The sequence below is a fragment of the Hyla sarda genome, chromosome 2, assembly GCF_029499605.1.
Source record: "Hyla sarda isolate aHylSar1 chromosome 2, aHylSar1.hap1, whole genome shotgun sequence".
Taxonomy (NCBI): Eukaryota; Metazoa; Chordata; class Amphibia; order Anura; family Hylidae; genus Hyla; species Hyla sarda.
The window spans coordinates 444602795-444624394 of record NC_079190.1 but is presented as its reverse complement, the minus strand read 5'-3'; the positions used below and the strand labels follow the sequence as shown (position 1 = coordinate 444624394).

At 45.2% G+C, this 21600-nt stretch overlaps 1 protein-coding gene across 1 annotated transcript in view; it reads left to right on the top strand.

Annotated features, from left to right (window-relative positions):
- The window catches only part of CRYBG3 (crystallin beta-gamma domain containing 3), a 204293-nt gene that overhangs the window by 23378 nt on the left and 159315 nt on the right, over positions 1 to 21600 (top strand). The window lies entirely within an intron of this gene.

Genomic DNA, 21600 nt, shown 5'->3' with positions numbered 1-21600 from the left:
TTTTGCAACATCTGGAGGTCCGCAGGTTGAAGACCACTGATTTAGGCAATGCCCTGGCTGCAAATATTAAAAAACAAACTTTAATTCACCTTTGTCCTCCGTTCCCCCGTTGCTAAGGATCCGGCCTCACTGTTCTCCGCTGCTCTTGCTGCTTCCTGGTGTCGTGACGTCTCAGAGCTTTCAGCCTATCACCGGCCGCAGCGATGTCCCGTCTCTGCCTATGATAGGCTCAGCTCATTGTCATATAAGGAGTCGGGGGCTTCTTACATGACAGTGGGCTCATCCTATCATCGGCAGAGGCGGGACATCGCTGCGGCCGGTGATAGGCTGAAGGCTCTGTGATGTTCCCATCCCCAGGGCCGCAGCAAGAACAGCGGAGGGACCATGAGGCCGGTTCCTTAGCAACGCGGGAACGGAGGACGAAGGTAAGTTAAAGTTTGTTTTTTAATATTTGTAGCACAGGAATAGAAAGTACAGCGCTGCGGCTGATAATTATTTGGCAGGGGGGGGAGAGAAGCAGCGCTCGCGGGTGACATATGATTAGTCCCCCGATGTGGGGTGCAGCGCTGGACTGATAAACCGGCGGGGGAGGCAGAGCTGCGCCCATCACATGATAATGATGGGGGGAGTAAATACCGTTAAATGTTGTTCAATGTACATACGGTACCGTAATTAAAAAGCCCTACCCTGAAAATAAGCCGTAGTGTGTTTTTGGTGATAAAAATGAATATAAGACCCGGTCTTATTTTCTGAGAAACACGGGTAGTTGCAAAACAATATAAGGTTAGGTTCACACTGTGAAATTTTTGGCCAGAATTTCTGCTGGAGATGAAGCCAGCGGCACTAGGACCGCGCGGACTACATTGCCGTCCGCATAGATGGCAATGCATTTCTGAGAAGTTCTCCCAAAAGATCCACCCAGAAATGCATTGCAGTCTATAGGAGCAGCAATGCATTCTGCTCGGTCCTAGCGCCGCCGGCTCGATCGCCGGCAGAAATTCTGCCCAAAAATTTGCTTAGGAAATGCTGAATACATCAGGAGCAGCACACTATCCTGCTCTGACCTTTTGCTACAGTGTGTCAGTGTAGGTAATTTTTCTCAACCAAAGTGTTAGGTCACAGAGGATTGTATAGACTGAATGCACTTGTAGCATATCCTCAGCTGTGAGAAGCTTCTGCATATAAACTGGATTGTTCTCGTTCCATTACCGCAATCCTTTAAAGATTTATACAGAAATCTATTAGAAGATGACATAACTAAGAGGATGTCACACCAGCAGTGTAGGGACGTGTCCGCGTAGAGCCTGAGGTCAGACTTTGATGAGGAAATTCCATTGTTCTTTCTAGTTTATATCCTCTGTCCCTCAGGCAGGGTTCTCACATCGGGTCGGTGTCCTCCTGATCTCCATAATGAGGCCTGATTAACCGTACGGATCCCAGTACACACCTCACTTCCTCCATCAATTCCTTCACTCCCTTTCCTTCCCTTGGTCCTCATTCATGCCTTGTGTGTGCACTCCACCCAAATACACATCCCCGCTTCATTAAGCAAATGTGAAATACTTCCGCCCAACAAGACTGAAAGGAAACAATCTTTGTCATTTTTGTATGTATGATATAGTAAGGCTGCATTCACATCACGGTTTAGGAGTACAGTTGCCTGGTCCGGTGGGAGCATTTAAAAACTGACTGGTGCCGTATCCCCGCCGTACCCGCAGCGTACCCAATTCATCTCAGTGAGCCGGACGGAGTCAGCTAGTGACTCTGGTCGGCTCATTTTTGAACCGTATGATTTTTTATTGCCAGACAGAAAACCTTGGTCTGCTGTATTCAGTCCGGCATTAAATAGTTAAAAAAATGAGCCAAACAGAGTCACTAGCTGACTCCGTGCGGCTCATTGAAATGAATGGGGTCTGGTGGGGATACGGCAGCAGACAGTTTTTAAATTCTCCCACTGAATCTGGCTGCTGGAGGCACCCTGCTTGGGAAACACTTATCTAAAGAGTGCCCTAAACACATAATAATCGTGGTACAAGGCATGTACACCAATTATTTTGATGCAAATTGTGCCAGAAATATTTGCAATAGTTAAAGGGGTACTCCACTGCAAAAAAAAATGTTTTTTTAAATCAACTGGTGCCAGAAAGTTACAGATTTGTAAATTACTTCTATTAAAAAATCTTAATCCTTCCAGTACTTTTCAGCTGCTGTATGCTCCCCAGTAAATTCTTTTCTTTTTGAATTCCTTTTCTGCCTTACCACAGTGCTCTCTGCTGACACCTCTGTCGATTTTAGGAACTGTCCAGAGCAGAATAGGTTTGCTATGGGGATTTTCTGCTACTCCGGACAGTTCCTGACATGGACAGAGGTGTCAGCAGAGAGCACTGTGGTCATACAGAAAGGAAATTAAAAAAGAAAAGAACTTCCTTTGGAGCATACAGCAGGATTAAGAGTTTGGAAGGATTAAGATTTTTAAATAGAATAATTTACAGATCTGTTTAACTTTCTGGCACCAATTGGTTTAAAAAAAATTATTATTCTTTTTTTCAAGTAAGCCCAGAATGCGAGCATAAAAACCACTTCCCACCACTCCCTGGTGACTCCTGCTGCTGTGATCCTCTTCCTGATTCTGGGGCAACACTGCAGCTTAGCCAATCGTTGGCCTCTCCTCTTTCTGGTGCCTGGGCCCAATGTGTCATTGTGGTATGGCGGGGTGTGAGGTGCAGGGCAGATGTTGTTATCCTAGAGGCAGATGGCATTAACCCCTTGTGTATGTGTCGCCAGGGCGTGGTTTAGCCTAAAACCACCCGAACGTATGCCGCTGGATCCTGGGCTAGGCACAGGGCCAATGAAGACACCGATGCCAATTTACGGGCAACTGTAGCTTAACTGAGGGTAGCAAGTTGGAAAAGTCTATACAGTTCAGCCAGATCCCAAGGAGATGACCAGTGACTCGAGAGACCTTAAGGGCTTGCTGAGAGTTGTAGTAGGACTAGGCAATTTAGTGCAGGCCTCGTTGCTTGACAATTTGACAGAGACTGACTTGACTTGACTAATGCCAGACAAAGCTGCAGGTTTAGATTACTTGCACTTGACTGTGGCTGTAGACTTGACTTGAGGCCTCCAATATTCTGGACACACACACTAGGCACGACTTACCTCAGCAAAGACTTGGTGCAAAAAACACAGGCTAGCTCCTCTCAGGCTTTTATGGGGGAGACTAGCAGGGAGCCCATAGATCACTCTTGGGGTCAGCTGGTCCCTGGTACCTCCTGGGTAACAATCACATGATATAACTTGTTTAAGGTACAATACTCAGCATAATTCACAACATATTTACAATGGGGAAACACTGCAGGGGGCCCTTGGGACACGCAGGGACACTGCCTGACAGGGCAGGGAAGGTACGGGGTAACACCATCCTGTACTGGGCCACCACATCATATTGCTGCTCAGCCGATCACTGACTGAGTCACAACACCACTGCGGACAGCGATTTGCTGAGCTGCAGTTTTCTGTGTCGGACCCCAGAAGCAGGACGTGGACCACAGTAGGGACTGTGACATTGATAATAGAGAATATAGAAATGATAAGAAAAGTCTACTTTTTTCAAAAGTCTTCTCTATTATTACGACGTTTATCCCCAGACTCAGACAAAAACATGCAGGGGAGATTGTTGGTTTGCAATGGGGGCGTTGTACCTCCCCATATCGCCAAGGAAGGGGAGTGCATTGGCACAAGTGTTCGGCATACACCATTTTCTGAAGTCCTTGGGGGAGATTTATCAAAACCTGTGCAGAGGAAAAGTTGCCCAGTTACCCCTAGGAACCAATCAGATTTCTTCTTTTATTTTTGAAAAATGCTCTTGAGACATAAAAGAAGCGATCTGATTGGTTGCTATGGGCAACTTTTCCTCTGGACAGGTTTTGATAAATCTCCCCCCTTATCTTTCTATTAGGAGTTTAGGAGAAATGACTTGTACAATGTGGATTTTGGGAACATAGTGGGTGTATTGTGTGGCAGATTCTGGAAATGATTTAAAACAAAGGGATCTGTATGTTTTGTTGTTCTCTCTCTTTCTGCTTGTGAATCCATTTATTCATCGTCCAACACATCTGCAAGTGCAAGATCCCAGAACTGATGGATTAGCTGCGCCTCATCATACTATTGTGTAGCATTTTACATTATCATCATTGGCGACCTGATGTCACCAGTATAGTGTGTAATGGGGGGGGGGGGGATATACTATATTATTTAAAAAAAAACATAAGGATGTTTCTGAACCAGGGTACCTCCAGCTGTTGCAAAACTACAATTCCCAGCATGCCCGGACAGCCCAAAGCTGTCCGGGCATGCTGGGTTGCAACAGCTGGAGGAACCCTGGTTTAAAAACCCTGCGTTAGGGGGTGATGGTGTGGGGGCCCAGTATGGGAGGTGTTACCCTGTGCTCCTGCTGTCCTGTCAGGCAGCCTCCTTCAGTGTCCCCAAGGCCCCCTGCACTTGTTTCCCTGTTGTAAATATGTTTTACCATGTAAAGTGTTATAATGTTGCTTTGAGTTATACCATGCGAAAATATTTTATTTTTTAAATCAACTGGTGCCAGAAAGTTAAACAGATTTGGTAATTACTTCTATTTAAAAATCTTAACCCTTCCAGTACTTATCAGCTGTTGTATGCTCCACAGGAAGTTCTTTTCTTTTTGAATCTCTTTTCTGTCTGACCACAGTGCTCTCTGCTGACACCTCTGTCCATTTTAGGAACTGTCCGGAGCAGGATAGGTTTGCTATGGGGATTTGTTCCTGTTCTGGACAGTTCCTGACATGGACAGAGGTGTCAGCAGAGAGCACTGTGGTCAGACAGAAAGGAAATTCAAAAAGAATAGAACTTCCTCAGGAGCATACAGCAGCTGATAAGTACTGGAAGGGTTAATATGTTTAAATAGAAGTAATTTACAAATCTATTTAACTTTCTGGCACCAGTTGATTTAAAAAAAAAAAAAAAATTATAATAATAATAATGTTTTCAGTGGCGTACCCCTTTTTAATAAGAACTTTTATAGAAATCATGGCTTGTGAAAAAAGACCACTAGGGGTCCCCATACCATCCAGAACATAATCATGTCTGGCTACAGCATCATCTTTGATCCAGCTGAAGCCCAGGCTTGGACAAAGTCCAGTAAGTGAGGATGGGACTGGCACTACTCTTTCTTTCTTTCTTTCTTTCTTTCTTTCTTTCTTTTTTCTCAAACTAATGTTTATTGTTTTTTTCAAAAGTCGGATCAGGGCTGACTTAGCAGCTCGGCCGCCACAAGTAGTAAAATTAAAGGGATATTCCAGGAAAAAACTTTTTTTTTATATATCAACTGGCTCCAGAAAGTTAAACAAATTTGTAAATTACTTCTATTAAAAAAAATCTTAATGCTTTCAGTACTTATGAGCTTCTGAAGTTAAGGTTGTTATTTTCAGTCTAAGTGCTCTCCGATGACACGTGTCTTGGGAAACGCGCAGTTTAGAAGAGGTTTGCTATGGGGATTTGCTTCTAAACTTGGCGTTTCCCGAGACACGTGTCATCAGAGAGCACATAGACAGAAAAGAACAACCTTAACTTCAGAAGTTCATAAGTACTGAAAGGATTAAGATTTTTTAATAGAAGTAATTTACAAATCTGTTTAACTTTCTGGAGCCAGTTGATATATATAATAAAAGTTTTTTTCCTGGATAACCCCTTTAAGAATAATCTATTTACAAACAAGCAACGAAAGGAAAGTGAGTGGAGGGAGGAGAGAGAAGAACAAAAAGGGAGCAAATACAAAAGCAATAAAGAAAAATGCAGATCCAGTGTACAGCGATCCAAATATGGGTCAAGAGGAAATAATATCTGGTAACACCGACTAGGCATAGTGAAGGAAGGAGTAGAGGGAAGGGGGGAGTATGGGGATGGAGGACTAGCACTACTCTGTGCTCACTCCTGTTCTGTCTATCAGATTCCTGTCTAAAAACAGAGAAAAGATAGTTACAGAGCAGCCTGCAGTGATTGAGACTCAGAGAGGAAGTGAATGCAAGGTGAGTGAGGGCGGGCTCAGTGGTTGCCTCGGACACGCCCCTTTTGAGCAGTGGATGTCAGAATGAATGAGCAGCAGAAAGGAGGGATTTGTGAGCAAACATACGGAAGCTAGACCCACTGCATGACCCAGTGAGTACCATATAGCATATTTTATTCTGTTATATGGCAGGTACGCTTTAAAAAAATCTCCTGCCAAAAAATCTCATGTCTGCAACCAGCTTTAGTATCACCAGTGGTCTGCAACCTGTAGCTCTGCAGCTGTGGTAAGCCTAGAACTTCCTGCATGTCATAATGAATGCATGCTGGGAGTTGTAGTATTACTACAACTACAAAGGCCGCTGACCTAGACTGAAAAACTTGACCACGATGTCCCACATTGGAGAAGAGCTGTAATAAAGAACTTCATTCTAAGTGTCAGATAACGTGTTTTATTTTATGTATCCAGCGTAGGGGGAGGGCAGAGAGTATCTACGCGAGATGAAGGTTTTATGAGGCATCTTTATATGCCTCCTCCTCTTGGCTCTGCTCACGTCTTCTGTGTGGGACAGTTTACTGCTTGGCTGCTACGATATAAGGTTTGCTGGATGAGAATGATTTACAACAGTATTTCGCCACCAGTGTGCCTCCAGCTGTTGCGAAACTACAACTCCCAGCATGCCCGGACAGCCTTTGGCTGTCCGGGCATGCTGGGAATTGTAGTTTCGCAACAGCTGGAGGCACACTGGTTGGGAAACGCTGATTTAGAAGAAGGATAAGTGGTAATGTGATATATACGAGTTCACTCTAGACTAGGACTTACCTGGATTTCTCCTATATTCCTGTAATTCTCCTTCTATTATGAATTCCATACATTGGCAGCCAGCCATTCTTTTACTTTCCTTCTTCATATGGAGATACATCTGTCCATCCTCAGATTCTATTTACAGATGAGCGAATTTACAGTAAATTCGATTCGTCACGAACTTCTCGGCTCGGCAGTTGATGACTTATCCTGCATAAATTAGTTCAGCTTTCAGGTGCTCTGGTGGGCTGGAAAAGGTGGATACAGTCCTAGGAGAGAGTCTCTTAGGACTGTATCCACCTTTTCCAGCCCACCGGAGCACCTGAAAGCTGAACTAATTTATGCAGGATAAGTCATCAATTGCCGAGCCGAGAAGTTCGTGACGAATCCAATTTACTGTAAATTCGCTCATCTCTAATCCTATTCACTGCTGGCACATGGTAGTCAGTCCTTGTATCTACTATGAGAAATGAAGACGATGAGTTGATTATTTCTTTCATCCTGATTCCCAACCAGGTCAAAAATTGGACTGTATGTTGGCAACTTTAACGGGGTTATCCAGGAAAAAACTTTTTTATATATATCAACTGGCTAAAGAAAGTTAAACAGATTTGTAAATTACTTCTATTAAAAAATCTTAATTCTTTCAGTACTTATGAGCTTCTGAAGTTAAGGTTGTTCTTTTCTGTCTAAGTCCTCTCTGATGACACGTGTCTCGGGAACTGCCCAGTTTAGAAGCAAATCCCCATAGCAAACCTCTTCTAAACTGGGCGGTTCCCGAGACATGTGTCATCAGAGACCACTTAGACAGAAAAGAACAACCTTAACTTCAGAAGCTCATAAGTACTGAAAGGATTAAGATTTTTTAATAGAAGTAATTTACAAATCTTTTTAACTTTCTGGAGCCAGTTGAGATATATATATATATATATAAGTATTTTCCTGGATAACCCCTTTAATTATCTCCTTCTCTTTTCCTGCAGATTAATTCCTAGCTTATTCTAACATGGGAAACTTCATTTTAGCAAAGTTGAACAGAAGGGTGGGGTGACCAGTAGACAAGGTATTTTGTCCTGTCGCCCCACAACAATATAACTATGTGTGGAGTGGTACTGTAGGTCAGTGTTTCTCAAGCGCGGTCTTCAAGTACCCCCCAACAGGTCATGTTTTAAAGGGGTACTCCGCTGCTCAGCATTTGGAACAAACTGTTCCGAATGCTGGAGCAGGGAGCTTGTGATGTCATAGCCCCGCCCCCTCATGACATCACGTCCCACCCCCTGAATGCAAGTCTATGGGAGGGGGTGTGACAGCCGTAGCGATTCCTGTAGCGATCCACTGCTGAGGTTTACCTCTCCTGTAGTGCTGGCTCCTGCGCTCAGAATGATAAAGCCTGGCAGGGCGAGACTTTATCAATCGAGCGCAGAGCACACAGATCAATGTGGTTTTATGGAACCCCATTGATCTGTATTAGGAATCAAATGATTCCTCCTAAAAGTCCCCTAAGTCCTCCCATAGGCTTGCATTGAGGGGGCAGAGCGTGACGTCACACGGGGATGGAGCCGTGACGTCACTATGCTCCTTCCCCGTGATCGCCAGTAATCAGACCCGGAGCGAGTACGCTCCGGGGGCTGATTCTAACGGGGTGCAGCGTGGAAGATCACGGGGGGTAGGATAGGGGATAAGATGTCTTAGCGCCGGAGTACCCCTTTAAGTCTAGAATTTTGCAGAATAGATGTGTTTGATAAAACGTTGTTTTTAGAGAGCCAAAATGTTTGCAACTACAGTCAGATGCAACCTGTTTTGGGTTGAAGAATAGCATGAAATGCATTCTGCGTTCTTGAGAATCATACATTTTCCCCCCTCCGGTTTTGAAGATTGTTTGTTATGATGTTTGTGACTAGCAGGAAACCATTTGTGCCAGGTTTGTGAGCTCAGTTCTTAGTAATGCCTGGAGGAGAGGTGGGTCACTGTCCAAAGTGTTGGTGTTGGGTTTCTATTGTTGTTGTAATTTATTCTTCCTCTTACCAGACATTGAATTAACATCATCTGACTTGACTCTGGTTCCAGTTTTGTTCCCGACATCTCAATTGTTACAGATATAAATTTGGATTCAGAGGCTTATTTGTGATTAGATCCTTATGTCAAACCGAGCACACTATAGCAGTCTCTAGATACTACATCTGTGTTGGCAGATCCTGCAGATATTAATATAGCGTAGGTCCAACTGGTGACAAAAATATTTACATGTAAATTCAATCTGAGGTACAAGCCAGAATTTGCTAAATATTATAAAAATTATATCAGTAGGTTCTGCACGCACATGGGGAACAATTAAAGGAATTCTCCACTTTTGACAAGTCAGAACGGTGGGGACCAACAATGGCTGATCACCGGCCCTCAGTAGTGGAAAACTGTGGTGAAATATGATAGTAAGTGTTCAGTCCATCTAAGGCACCACCACAGGAAATCATAGGCATTACACTGTCCTCATTGAAATCAGTTTGCTGTGCTCACACAGTGTATTATGGTGCTAATTTGGTGCCAAAACCACGAGGAGAACCAACAAGGAAAAAATATTAAAATCTTTCCGTTAGGCTATGTTCACTCACTATAAGGCTATAGTCACTCAGTATAAGGATACATTCACTTACTGCTCTCTTTGCAATTGCTAATCAATGACTTACCAGATGTGCTCGATGGGAGACAAGTCCAGAGACACTTCAGACCATAGCAGCACATTAAAAGGGGTACTCCGGCCCTAGACATCTTATCCCCTAATCAAAGGATAGGGGATAAGATGTCTGATCACGGGGGTCCCCAGCAGGTCTCCCTGCTGCACTCGGCATTTGTTTAGCCGCAAGCTCAAAACATCACGGCCACGCCCCAACGTAATGCCGCGGCCGCGCCCCCTCAATGCAAGTCTATGGGAGGGGGCGTGTTGCCACGCCCCTCCCATAGACTTGCATTGAGGGGGAATGGCCATGACGTCACGAGCCTCCACCCCACATCACCAGTCATCCGACACGGAGCAAACTTCGCTCCGTGCACCAGATGTCTGGGGTGCTGCAGCTGAGATCGCTGATCAGACCTCTGCGATCAGACATCTTATCCCCTATCCTTTGGACAGGTGATAAGATGTCTAGGGGCGCAGTACCCCTTTAAGCCACACGAGCTACTCACAGTAGCAACATGAGACCTGGCTTTGGGGTGTTGTTTCCAACACAACAAATCTTGTTTTTGCTACTGTGAGCAACCTGTGTAGCCTAGGCATTCTACTATGGCTTGCAGTGTCTAAAGACTTGTCTTCCATCGAGCAAATCTAGGACGTCATTGGTCGTAAAATGGCGAAGGAAGCTGTCAAAAGGGGAACTTGATGATTTGCATGCCTTAGTGCATTTAGCATGGCATAACTTTCCTGATAACCTCATTGATAACATGTCATGGTGTGTAACTAAGAAAGGCAGGTAGGTAGTGGGGTCTTTCATTCTGCTTTCTGGCCCACTCCAGGTTTTTAGGTGAGCACAGAACAGCTGACAGATCATACCTGATCTTTAATACTATCTGAGAGACAGTCTGCCTTGAGAGGCTGTGTGAGGAACATGATCGGAAGTCCTGAGGTCTGCTAATGTCTTCTGGGGCAACTAAAAATTTTGGAAGATTACACAAGTAAAGTCTGTTTTGTCGGGTGCCTGCAAGTAAGCCATCTGTATAGTGGGGGCAAGTGAACATGTAAAGTAAGTGCTTAGACAACCAGGTTTTTGTCTTATTGCAGTGTGAATTTGGCATTACAGTGGGGATCAAAAGTTTGGGCACCCCAGGTAAAAATTTGTATTAAAGTGCATAAAGAAGCCAAGGAAAGATGGAAAAATCTCCAAAAGGCATCAAATTACAGATTAGACATTCTTATAATATGTCAACAAAAGTTAGATTTTATTTCCATCATTTACACTTTCAAAATAACAAAAAACTAAAAAATTGCGTCTGCAAAAGTTTGGGCACCCTGCAGAGTTAATATCTTGTACTGCCCAATTTGGCAAGTATCACAGCTTGTAAACGCTTTTTGTAGCCAGCCAAGAGTCTTTCAATTCTTGTTTGAGGTATCTTTGCCCATTCTTCCTTACAAAAGTCTTCTAGTTCTTTGAGATTTCTGGGCTGTCTGTCACGTATGGCTCTTTTAAGGTCTATCCATATATTTTCAATTATGTTGAGGTCAGGAGATTGTGAAGGCCATGGCAAAACCTTCAGTTTATGCTTCTTGATGTAATCCCCTGTGGATTTCGATGTGTGTTTTGGATCATTATCCATTTGTAGAAGCCATCCTCTCTTTAACTTCAGCTTTTTCACAGATGGCATCAAGTTAGCATCCAAAATTTGCTGAAATTTTATTGAATCCATTTTTCCTTCTACTCGCGAGATGTTCCCTGTACCACTGGCTGCACTACAACCCCAAAGCAAGATTTATCCACCCCCGTGCTTAACAGTTGGACAGAGGTTCTTTTCATTAAAATCTGTTCCCCTTCTTCTCCAAATGTACCTTTGCTCATTCCGGCCAAAAAGTTACATTTTAACCTCATCGGTCCGCAGAACTCATCGGTCCAAAATGCATCAGGCTTGTCTATATGTTCATTTTGCAAAGTTCAAACGCTGATTCTTGTGGTGAGGACGTAGAAGAGGTTTTCTTCTGATGACTTTTTTCCATGAAGACCATATTTGTACAAGTATCTCTTTATAGTGGAATAGTGTACCACAACTTCAATGTCTGCCAGATCTTTCTGGAGGGATTGTGCAGTCAAATATGGGTTTTGAATTGTTTTTCTCACAATCCTGCGAGTTGTTCTGTCTGATATTTTTCTTGGTCTTCCAGATCTTGCTTTAACTTCCACTGTTCCTGATGACTGCCATTTCTTAATTACATTCCGAACAGAGGATATTGACATCTGAAAACGTTTTGCTATCTTCTTATAGCCTTCTCCAGCTTTGTGAGCGTCAACTATTTTCAGTTTCAGATTTCTAGACAACTGCTTAGAAGAACCCATGGTGCTGATTGTTGGGGCAAGGTCAGATGAGTCTGGGCATTTAAAACCTTTGAGATTGACATCTCCTGGTCTTCCCAGATGATGATTGAGAACAATCCATGACACTGGCAGGTCTCAGCTTCGCAAAGGGGGCAGTGCATGCTATAAATTCTGCAGGGTGCCCAAACTTTTGCAGACACCAATTTTTTTCCCCTATTATTTTGAATGATGGAAATAAAATCTAACTTTTGTTGACATATTATAAGAATGTCTAATCTGTAATTTGATGCCTTTTTGAGATTTTTCTCTCTTTCCTTGGCCTCTTTATGCACATTAAAGGAGTAGTCCAGTGGTGACTCAGTGGTGAGCAACTTATCCCCTATCCTAAGGATAGGGGATAAGTTGCAGATTGCGGGGGGTCCGAACGCTGAGGACCCCTACGATCTCCTGTATGGAGCCCCGACAGCCCGCGGGAAGGGGGCGTGTCGACCTCCGCACGAGGCGGCGGCCGACACGCCCCCTCAATACAACTCTATGGCAGAGCCGAAGCGCTGCCTTCGGCAATCTCCCGCTCTGCCATTGAGATGTATTGAGGGGGCATGTCGGCCGCCGCTTCGTGCGGGGGTCGACACCCGCTATCTGGGCCGAGAGCCGGGTCCCCGTACAGAGAGATCGCAGGGGGCCCCAGCGGTCGGACCCCCCGCGATCTCAAACTTGTCCCCTATCCTTAGGATAGGGGATACGTTTTTCACCACTGGACTACCCCTTTAATACAAATTTTTACCTGGGGTGCCCAAACTTTTGATCCCCACTGTATATTTAGCTTTGGAAGCCCTGCATTTGAACTGTGTCACTGTCTCTGACTGAAGTTTATGCTGTTTGCCTATGTATATAAACTATACTAACAGTTAAAATCTGCATAAATGATTAATAAAACGTAGTTCAGATCCAATATGTTCATAAAACATAAAGCATGCCACATAGTGGGCCTGTGGTTTAGTGATAATGTATAAAATGTTAATGATTCATAACAGTAAAGAACATTTTCCCAGAACCATTTCTTCTAAGGACCCAGAGAGACTCACTTATGTGCCGCACATTGGGACTCCTGTCTGTAGTACCTTGTCACATATGACATGATTTGTCCTCTCCTTCTTACAAGCACTAAGTGCAGTGGCAGATCCTTGAAGGATGAGTATATTCTATAAATTCTATTCCAGTCTATTAAATATGAATGACCCCAAGACTCTACCTATGAGCTCCGGTTGTGATCAGATATCGCCATTACTCTCCGGTGGAAATTAAAAGCAGCTTAAAGCCGCCATTTATAATTCATGAGTAATAATTACAGTTTATTATAGAAATGATGTCCCGAACATCGCCCGTGATTACTTTCTTAAAAGCAAAGATTTTCTCTCTATTATCCTTACCCTGGAAATGTTGTGTACATAAATATTGAACCAGTCTAGTGTATAATGCTGTCTACCAAGTAAATAGCTGCCTGTTTAGACTATTGTGAGAAATATCGAAATATAGACTATAGAAAACTAGGCTGAAGACAATTAGGAAAAGAAAAAAAAATTACAATGTACATTGTGTTCCAGGTAAGTTTATTTACTCTGGGGTTATTGGAGGAAATGTAGAGACATCACTTGTCTTTGAAAATTATGTTTTGCAGTACTTGGTGCTTGGTTTTCCAAACATGACACTGTCCCTTTAAAAATTTTTTTTTTTTTTTTTTTTTTACATTTAAAGATTATGATTATGGGCAACATTTTTGCATGCTGTAAGATTAGTCACTTACTAATGTACAGTGGTCCCTCAACATACGATGGTAATCCGTTCCAAATGGAATTGTTGAAACCATTGTATGTTGAGGGATCCGTGCAATGAAAAGTATAGGACAGTGGTTTACGACCTGCGGACCTCCAGATGTTGCAAAACTACAACTCCCAGCATGCCCAGACAGCCGTTGGCTGTCCGGGCATGCTGGGAGTTGTAGTTTTGCAACATCTGGACGTCCGCAGGTTGAAGACCACTGGTATTGGAGGTTATACGCACGTGTCCCTGCCATCACCGCTGCCCTGGATGTCGCCCTCCATCACTGTCGCCGCGTCCCTGGGGTGTCCCCGACGCTCCGGCAAGGCCTATGCTTCCCCGGCATCGTCGCTCTCCATCGCCGCCATCACGTCGCTACGCACGCCGCTCCTACTGGATGACGGGACGGCGTGGGCAGCGACGTGATGACGACGATGGAGAGCGCCGACGATGCAGGGGATCCCGAAGAGGACGCACCGGAGCCCCGAGGACAGGTAAGGGATCGTCAGCGGACCACATGGGGCACCGTAAACTGCTATCCGGTGGCAGCTGAAGCAGTCTGCGCTGCCGGATAGCGGTTTATGCGATGGCCCCGACATACAAAAGCATCGTATGTTGATGCTGCCTTCAACATACGATGGCCTCTGAGAGGCCATCGTATGTTGAAATGATCGTATGTCGGGGCCATTGTAGGTCGAGGGGTCACTGTACTGCCTTTAGCTGAAATTACTAAGAAAGTCTCACATGAGTAACACAACCAGGCTCCTCGAGTGTATCTCTTGCTTACGTGATGTCCCTATCCTGCACACTGAACATATAGTTGTCTACCCTTCTGGTTTCCCGCTGCCGATGTATAGGATGTCACACATTACATGTCTTATGTCCACTGCACCCTGCCTCTTCTCTACCCGCCCTGTTGATTGTGTTGCCAATGCTGGGCAGCAGCTTTAGTCAGCAATGAAACAGAGCTGTGTCTGGTAGAATTGTGCTGTGCGTGAAGATGTTATTGCACTGGAGTACACAGGCAGTTATTTAAAAGGGTACTCCGGTGAAAAACTATTATCATTATTATTTTTTTTAATCAACTGGTGCCAGAAAGTTAAACAGATTTGTAAATTACTTCTATTTTAAAATCTTAACCCTTCCAGTACTTATCAGCTGCTGTATGCTCCACAGGAAGTTCTTTTCTTTTTAAATTTCTTTTCAGTCTGACCACAGTGCTCTCTGCTGACACCTCTGTCTGTCTCAGGAACTGTCCAGAGCAGGATATTTTTCCTATGGCGATTTGCTCCTGCTCTTGACAGTTCCTGAGACAGACAGAGGTGTCAGCAGAGAGCGCTGTGGTCAGACAGAAAATAAATTTAAAAATAAAAGAACTTCCTGTGGAGCATACAGCAGCTGATAAGTACTGGAAGGGTTAAGATTTTTAAATAGAAGTAATTTACAAATCTGTTTTAACGTTCTGGCACCAGAGTACCCCTTTAAGGGTACCTGTCATCACTTTAATGCTGTGTGAACAACATGTCATTGGAGTGGTCCCCAGCAGCTTCTTCCTGCCCCTTTAGCCTTGGTTGACAGATCTTTTCCTGCTTGGGTATAGTGAAAGATCAAGTTTGGCAGGGTGGAGAAAAGCCACCAGAGACCACCCTGATGACTCATTGCTCGAGCAGCATGAAAGTGTCGACAGGTTGTTTTTAATAGAGATGTGGTGCTCGGGGATGAAGGGAGAACAGGGGTGTTGCAATGTAGTGTTGCTGGGTACAGGATTAACTCTTGATTGTCGTGTCGCCAGGGTGAGGGCTTCCTCTAGTTAGAAATGTCCTACCGCCACCCGTCCCAAGAACGATAGGGAGAAATAAAGGATTGTCCACAGCCGGATTTATAATAAACTTGAAATAACTTTACTGCAGATTTTATGCTCGATGAATAATAAGCAGTCATTTGCAGAGGACCGGGACTTAGGCTCCTCACAGGTTGTCTGGGACTTTGCAGCTAAAAAGCTTTGATGTTTGCTGTACGCTGTTCCACTGAATTTAGGGGTATGTTTAGGTTCAGTAGTCACATAGGATTTGTAGGATGGAGTTGGATTAACTCACTGTTTAGAATGCGGCTGAAGTGGAAGGCTTCAGGCCTAGCTTGTCTTGTAGCTGATAACAGATCTGCTTTCTTTCATATCCAGGATACAAGAGAGAGATGTTGCTTGCTTTGCAACCAGGAACTAAGAGAGAGATTATTGGATACAGCGCCCTTATATACAGAAGGGGCAGGATCAAAGCTTATTGGTCCCCAAACCTGTCGGTCCTAAACCAGGGCACTATGGTACATCACATGACCTATCACATGACTCAAAAGGTCCTTAAACCTAGCATAACACAATCATCTATACATATCATGTGACCAAAGGTCCTGTACATAAATTACACTATAAAATATATTAAATATATACATTTCTGAATGGAATTAGGAGACGACTAGGGGTGAACCCACCAGGAAAGCCCTACCAGCATGGAGGAACTCTGACTGTGGGGACTTACGACAAAGGTACGGGGCCAAGTCCAGTACCAGGACACCACAGAGACAATGGGGAAGATTTAACAAAACCTGTGAAGAGGAAAAGTGGAGCAGTTGCCCATAGCAACCAATCAGATTGCTTTTTCCATTTTTAAATAGACCTCTGAAAAATGAAAGAAGTAATGTGAAATCTCCCCCATTGTCTCTAAAAAGGGAGGAGAATTATGGGAACTGTAGGTCTAAAAGATAATCCTACCCAAAGAAAGCCCTGGATGCCCTTCAAAACAATGTTACAGCACAGAGCTGTCCAAGATAATAAAAATGATAATAAAAATGAGCAATAGCAACTTTTAGTACTTAAGGTACTTTTCTATATCTTTCATCGGTTCGGCAAACCCCTTTAATAAGATATTTTGTTTAAACAGAGAGTTGTAAATTCCTCTGCAGTCGCACCCACAGTGAGCTGCTTAATCGAATTGGACAACATTGGACAAATTAACATTCAGCAAAAAAAAGTTCATTAAACAGGCTGGGGCAATCGCACAAGCGGAAATTCAGAAGTGTGAATGGGAGTGTGGAATCCCATAGAAGTCTGTGGGCTTTAACTTGAGGGAGAATTCCGCAAGCAGAAATTCTGCCATGTGAATAGATCCTAAGTGGAGAGCGATAAAGAGCGTCTCTGTAAGACTGATACAGACATACATTATACAGAGAGTCCACAGACAGTCCAATGTGTTGCTTAATTTCTCCTAAGGAGGCGCTGCACAAGATTTAAACACTATGGGGGAGATTTATCAAAACCTGTCCAGAGGTAAAGTTGCTGAGTTCCCCATAGCAACCAATCAGATTCCTTCTTTCATTTTTCAGAAGCCTTTTCAAAAATGAAAGAACCTATCGGATTGGTTGCTATGGGCAATCCAGCAACTTTTCCTCTGGGCAGATTTTATTTATTTATTTTTAATATATTTTTATTGAACAAATTTTCAAAACAATAAACAGAACATAAGAAATAATGTGGATTCACAGGAATCCGCAAGATACTATTACTAATGATGCTATGGTGAAGGATGTTTTGTAAAGCCATGGCTGAGCCGGTCTATAGCTGATATCCAAATGTTAACATAATAAAAGCAAACAGGCCACTGTTCTTGCACATAGGCCCTCTTTTGTTGGCATCTGCCCCTAGGTTCGCTACAGTGATATCATGACTAGGGGATCATCAACATCCGCTGGACCCAACTACCCTTCCCCTTCAAAAAACCACACTTACTACCGACTTGGTAAAAAAGGCCAAACCGGCCACTTTAAATAACAAAAAACAACTTTAATAACCTTTATAAATATACAGGAGAACATGACCTGTCCAATAATTTATCAAACACAAAATATTGCAAATCCTTATTGTCAGCACCTAGCCAGAGGGGGACTTGGAGGCATAATTTTCCTTCCTCGGGTCTCCTACTTTGCCCTAGGACGTCCCTCACCTGACCCCAGGGCACCACTTTCAGAGACCACTTCTCCTTTTGGGCCTCTCCCGCAGGGGTTCACCACACCAGGCTGGGTACCGCCCCCAGCCCCACATCCCATTCACCGACCAACTCTCTCCAAGTACCACCAAGTCCCCCTCTAGCTCCTTCCACAAACGACCGCTTGTGACACCTTACAAGCGGCCGTCCACCCACAACTGCACGGCACTCTCCACCACCTAACGTATCTCCCAGGTCCACAAGTCCATCCCAATGGGATTCAGGTGAACCCCCTTCAGGCCCCAAAAACTCGGCGGAAGCAACCTCCAACTCCTGATGCCTAACAACCACACCCCCATTCTGGGCCACAAAGCGGGGGTTAACCTTTGCCCTGGCCTTTTTCAGACTACGCACTGACCGAGCATGCCTCCACTACAACCTCACTACAATATCTGACCAAATTACCAAGATACCTGGAAAAGATGACAAAATCCTCAGCAAATAAAGTTTGACATCCCTCATCAATGAATGTGCCATACGACCTCCAAGGTCATTGCCCCCGACATGGAGCACTAGCACATCCAAGTCCCCCTCTAGCTCCTGCCACAAACGACCGCTTGTGACACCTTACAAGCGGCCGTCCACCCACAACTGCATGGCACATCCAGGGCCCGATCCAATGCTACGTATGACTGTATGAAGGGTAGAGATGTCGCGAATTGTTCGCCAGCGAACAGTTCCCGGCGAATTTCGCATGTTCGCGTTCACATCGCCGGGCGAACATATGTGAAGTTCGATCCGCCCCCTATACTTTAACATTGCAGTAAACTTTGACCCTGTGAGTCAGCAGAAACATTACAGCCAATCAGCATCAGTCCCTCCCTTCCAGACCCTCCTACCTCTTGCACGGACGCTATTTTAGCCTCATTCAGCATGCTGCAGGCTTAGGAAGTGGAGGGTTAGAGAAGCTGCTCTTGCTGTATAGGGAAAGCTATAGCTAGGTTGCTGCTAGGTGGTGTATTCAGGGTCCAGTTTACTCCTAAAGCACTAGTGTAACATCTGCTTTAAGGACGGCACCCAAAAAAGCCCTTTTTAGGGCTGAAAGATATCAGTCCTGGTTGGGAGGGAACCGCTGGTTAAAAGGGGTACTCCAGAATCAAACTTAAGTTCCTTCAAGCAACTAACTACTACAGTATTCAAAGGGCTGAAAGATATCAGTCCGTGTTTTTTGCAACAGTCGTAGGCACCCTGGTTGGGGACCGCTGCATAAAAGGGAAACTCCGCTGGCAAGTTTTTTTGCTCATTGTTACACTAGTGCAAATCACATTAGGTGTGACAGTTGTGCAAATTAAAAAAAACCATTTTTGGCTGTTAAATAAAATCAGTCGTCACTGTTAGTTCACGTCACAATTGCCATTTTTCTTGCCTGCAGGGCAAATTGTGTCACCCTAGTACAAATCACATTAGGTGTGACACTTGTGCAAATTTAACCAAAAAAATGACAGGCAGAGGAAGGCCACCCCGCAGGGGCCGACGTGGTGCTGGGATTCCCTTTGACCCTAGAATGGCCAGTGTTCAGAGGCCACGTACCCTGAACCCCCAAAGTTCTGAGGACTTAGTTGACTGGCTATCACAAGACACCCAATCTACTACTAAAGCTTACACTCAGAACATTGACACACAGTCCTTCTCCTCCTCTAGCTTAGCTTTGGGCACCTCTCATGCTACCACTTGCCCGCCTGCCGCCAACACCAACACTAGCACCACAGCAGCTTTACTTGATGCGTCAGAGGAGTTATTTACACATCAGTTTGAAGACATGAGGGATGCACAACCATTATTGGCAGAGGATGTAGTTAACAGGGATATGTCTCAGTCAGGCAGCATTACACACATGGACGTACGGTGTGATAATGATGTTGTACCCGCTGCTGCTTCCTTTCTTGAGGTGTCAGATAGCGGTGAAGGTGTTGATGATGATGATGATGTGTCCGTGGATGCCACGTGGGTGCCCACTAGAAGAGAAGAAGAGGGGGAAAGTTCAGATGGGGAGACAGAGAGCAGGAGGAGATGAGTTGGAAGCAGGGGGAGGTCGTCGCAAGGAGCTAGTGGCACAGTCAGCCAGCATGCATCGGCACCTGGGGTCAGCCAGACGGGACGCCAATCAACGCATGCTGTTGCTACCACCAGAATGCCTTCATCGCAGAGCTCAGCAGTGTGGCATTTTTTGTGTGTCTGCCTCTGACAACAGCGAGGCCATTTGCAACCTGTGCCAGAAGAAACTGAGTCGTGGGAAGTCCTACACCTACCTAGGCACAACTGCTTTGCGAAGGCACATGATGTCACATCACAAACGCCTATGGGATCAACACGTCAGTACAAGCAGCACACAAAGTCAAAGCAGCCATCCTCCTCCTGGTCCAGCATCTTCAGCCAGGTCAACCACTGCTGCCCTCCTTGCTCCCTCTCAACCATCCGCCTCTCCGTCTCTCGCCTTGAGCAGTTCCTGCTCATCTGCCCACAGTCAGGTGTCTGTCAAGGAGATGTTTGAGCGCTAGAAGACAATGTCTCAAAGTCGCCCCCTAGCCCGGCGTCTGACAGCTGGCTTGTCGGAACTGCTAGCCCACCAGCTGAGACCTTAAAAAATTTGTAGCCATTGGGACACCGCAGTGGAAGGTACCCGGACGAAATTTTTTTGCACAAAAGGCAATTCCCAACCTTTACTCCATTGTGCAAAAGGAAATTATGGCATGTCTGGCACACAGTGTAGGGGCAAGGGTTCATCTGACCTCTGATACCTGGTCTGCATGGTCAGGGCAGGTATATCACCTACACTGCTCATTGGGTAAACCTGGTGACGGCTGCCAAGCATGGAATGCGTGGCTCTGCAGAGGAGTTGGTGACACCGCCATGACTTGCAGGCAGGCCTGCTGCCACCTCCTCTACTCCTCCCACTCCATCCTCTTCCATAACATCCTCGGCCGAGTCCTCTTCCACTGCGGCGTCTTGCTCCACATCACCGGCACCCCTCCCCCCCCCAGCTCCCCAGGTGCTATTCCACATCCCGGATACGGCAGTGTCACACTATCTTGGGGTTGACTTGCCTCAAAGCGGAGAGTCACACCACACCAGCGCTCCTGTCGGCCCTGAACGTACAGGTGGACCAGTGGCTGACTCCGCACCAACTGTAGATCGGCAAGGTGGTTTGTGACAACAGAACAAATTTGTTGGCGGCATTGAGGTTGGGCAAGTTGACACATGTGTCGTGCATGGCACATGTGTGTAATCTGATTGTACAACGCTTTGTGCTCAAGTACCCAGGCTTACAGGATATCCTGAAGCAGTCCAGGAAGGTGTGTGGCCATTTCAGGCATTCCTACATGGCCATGGCGCACTTGTCAGATATCCAGCGGTGAAACATGCCAGTGAGGCGCTTGATTTGCGACAGCCCGTCACATTGGAATTCAACACTCCTAATGTTCGACCGCCTGCTCCAACAAGAAAAAGCCATCAACGAATATTTGTATGACTGGGGTGCTAGGACATCACTGCGGAGCTGGGAATTTTTTTGCCACGTTACTGGAGGCTCATGCGCAATGCCTGTAGGCTCATGCGTCCTTTTGAGGAGGTGACAAACCTGGTCAGTCGCACCGAAGGCACCATCAGCGACATCATACCGTTTGTTTTCTTCCTGAAGAGTGCCCTGCGAAGAGTGCTGGATCAGGCAGTAGATGAGCATGAAGAGGAAGAGTTGTGGACACCATCACCACCAGAAACAGCCTTATCAGCATCGCTTGCTGGACCTGCGGCAATGCTGGAAGAGGATTGTGAGGAAGAGGAGTCAGAGGAGGAATGTGGCTTTGAAGAGGAGGAGGAGGAAGACCAACCACAGCAGGCATCCCAGGGTGCTCCTTGTCACCTATCTGGTTCCCGTGGTGTTGTAAGT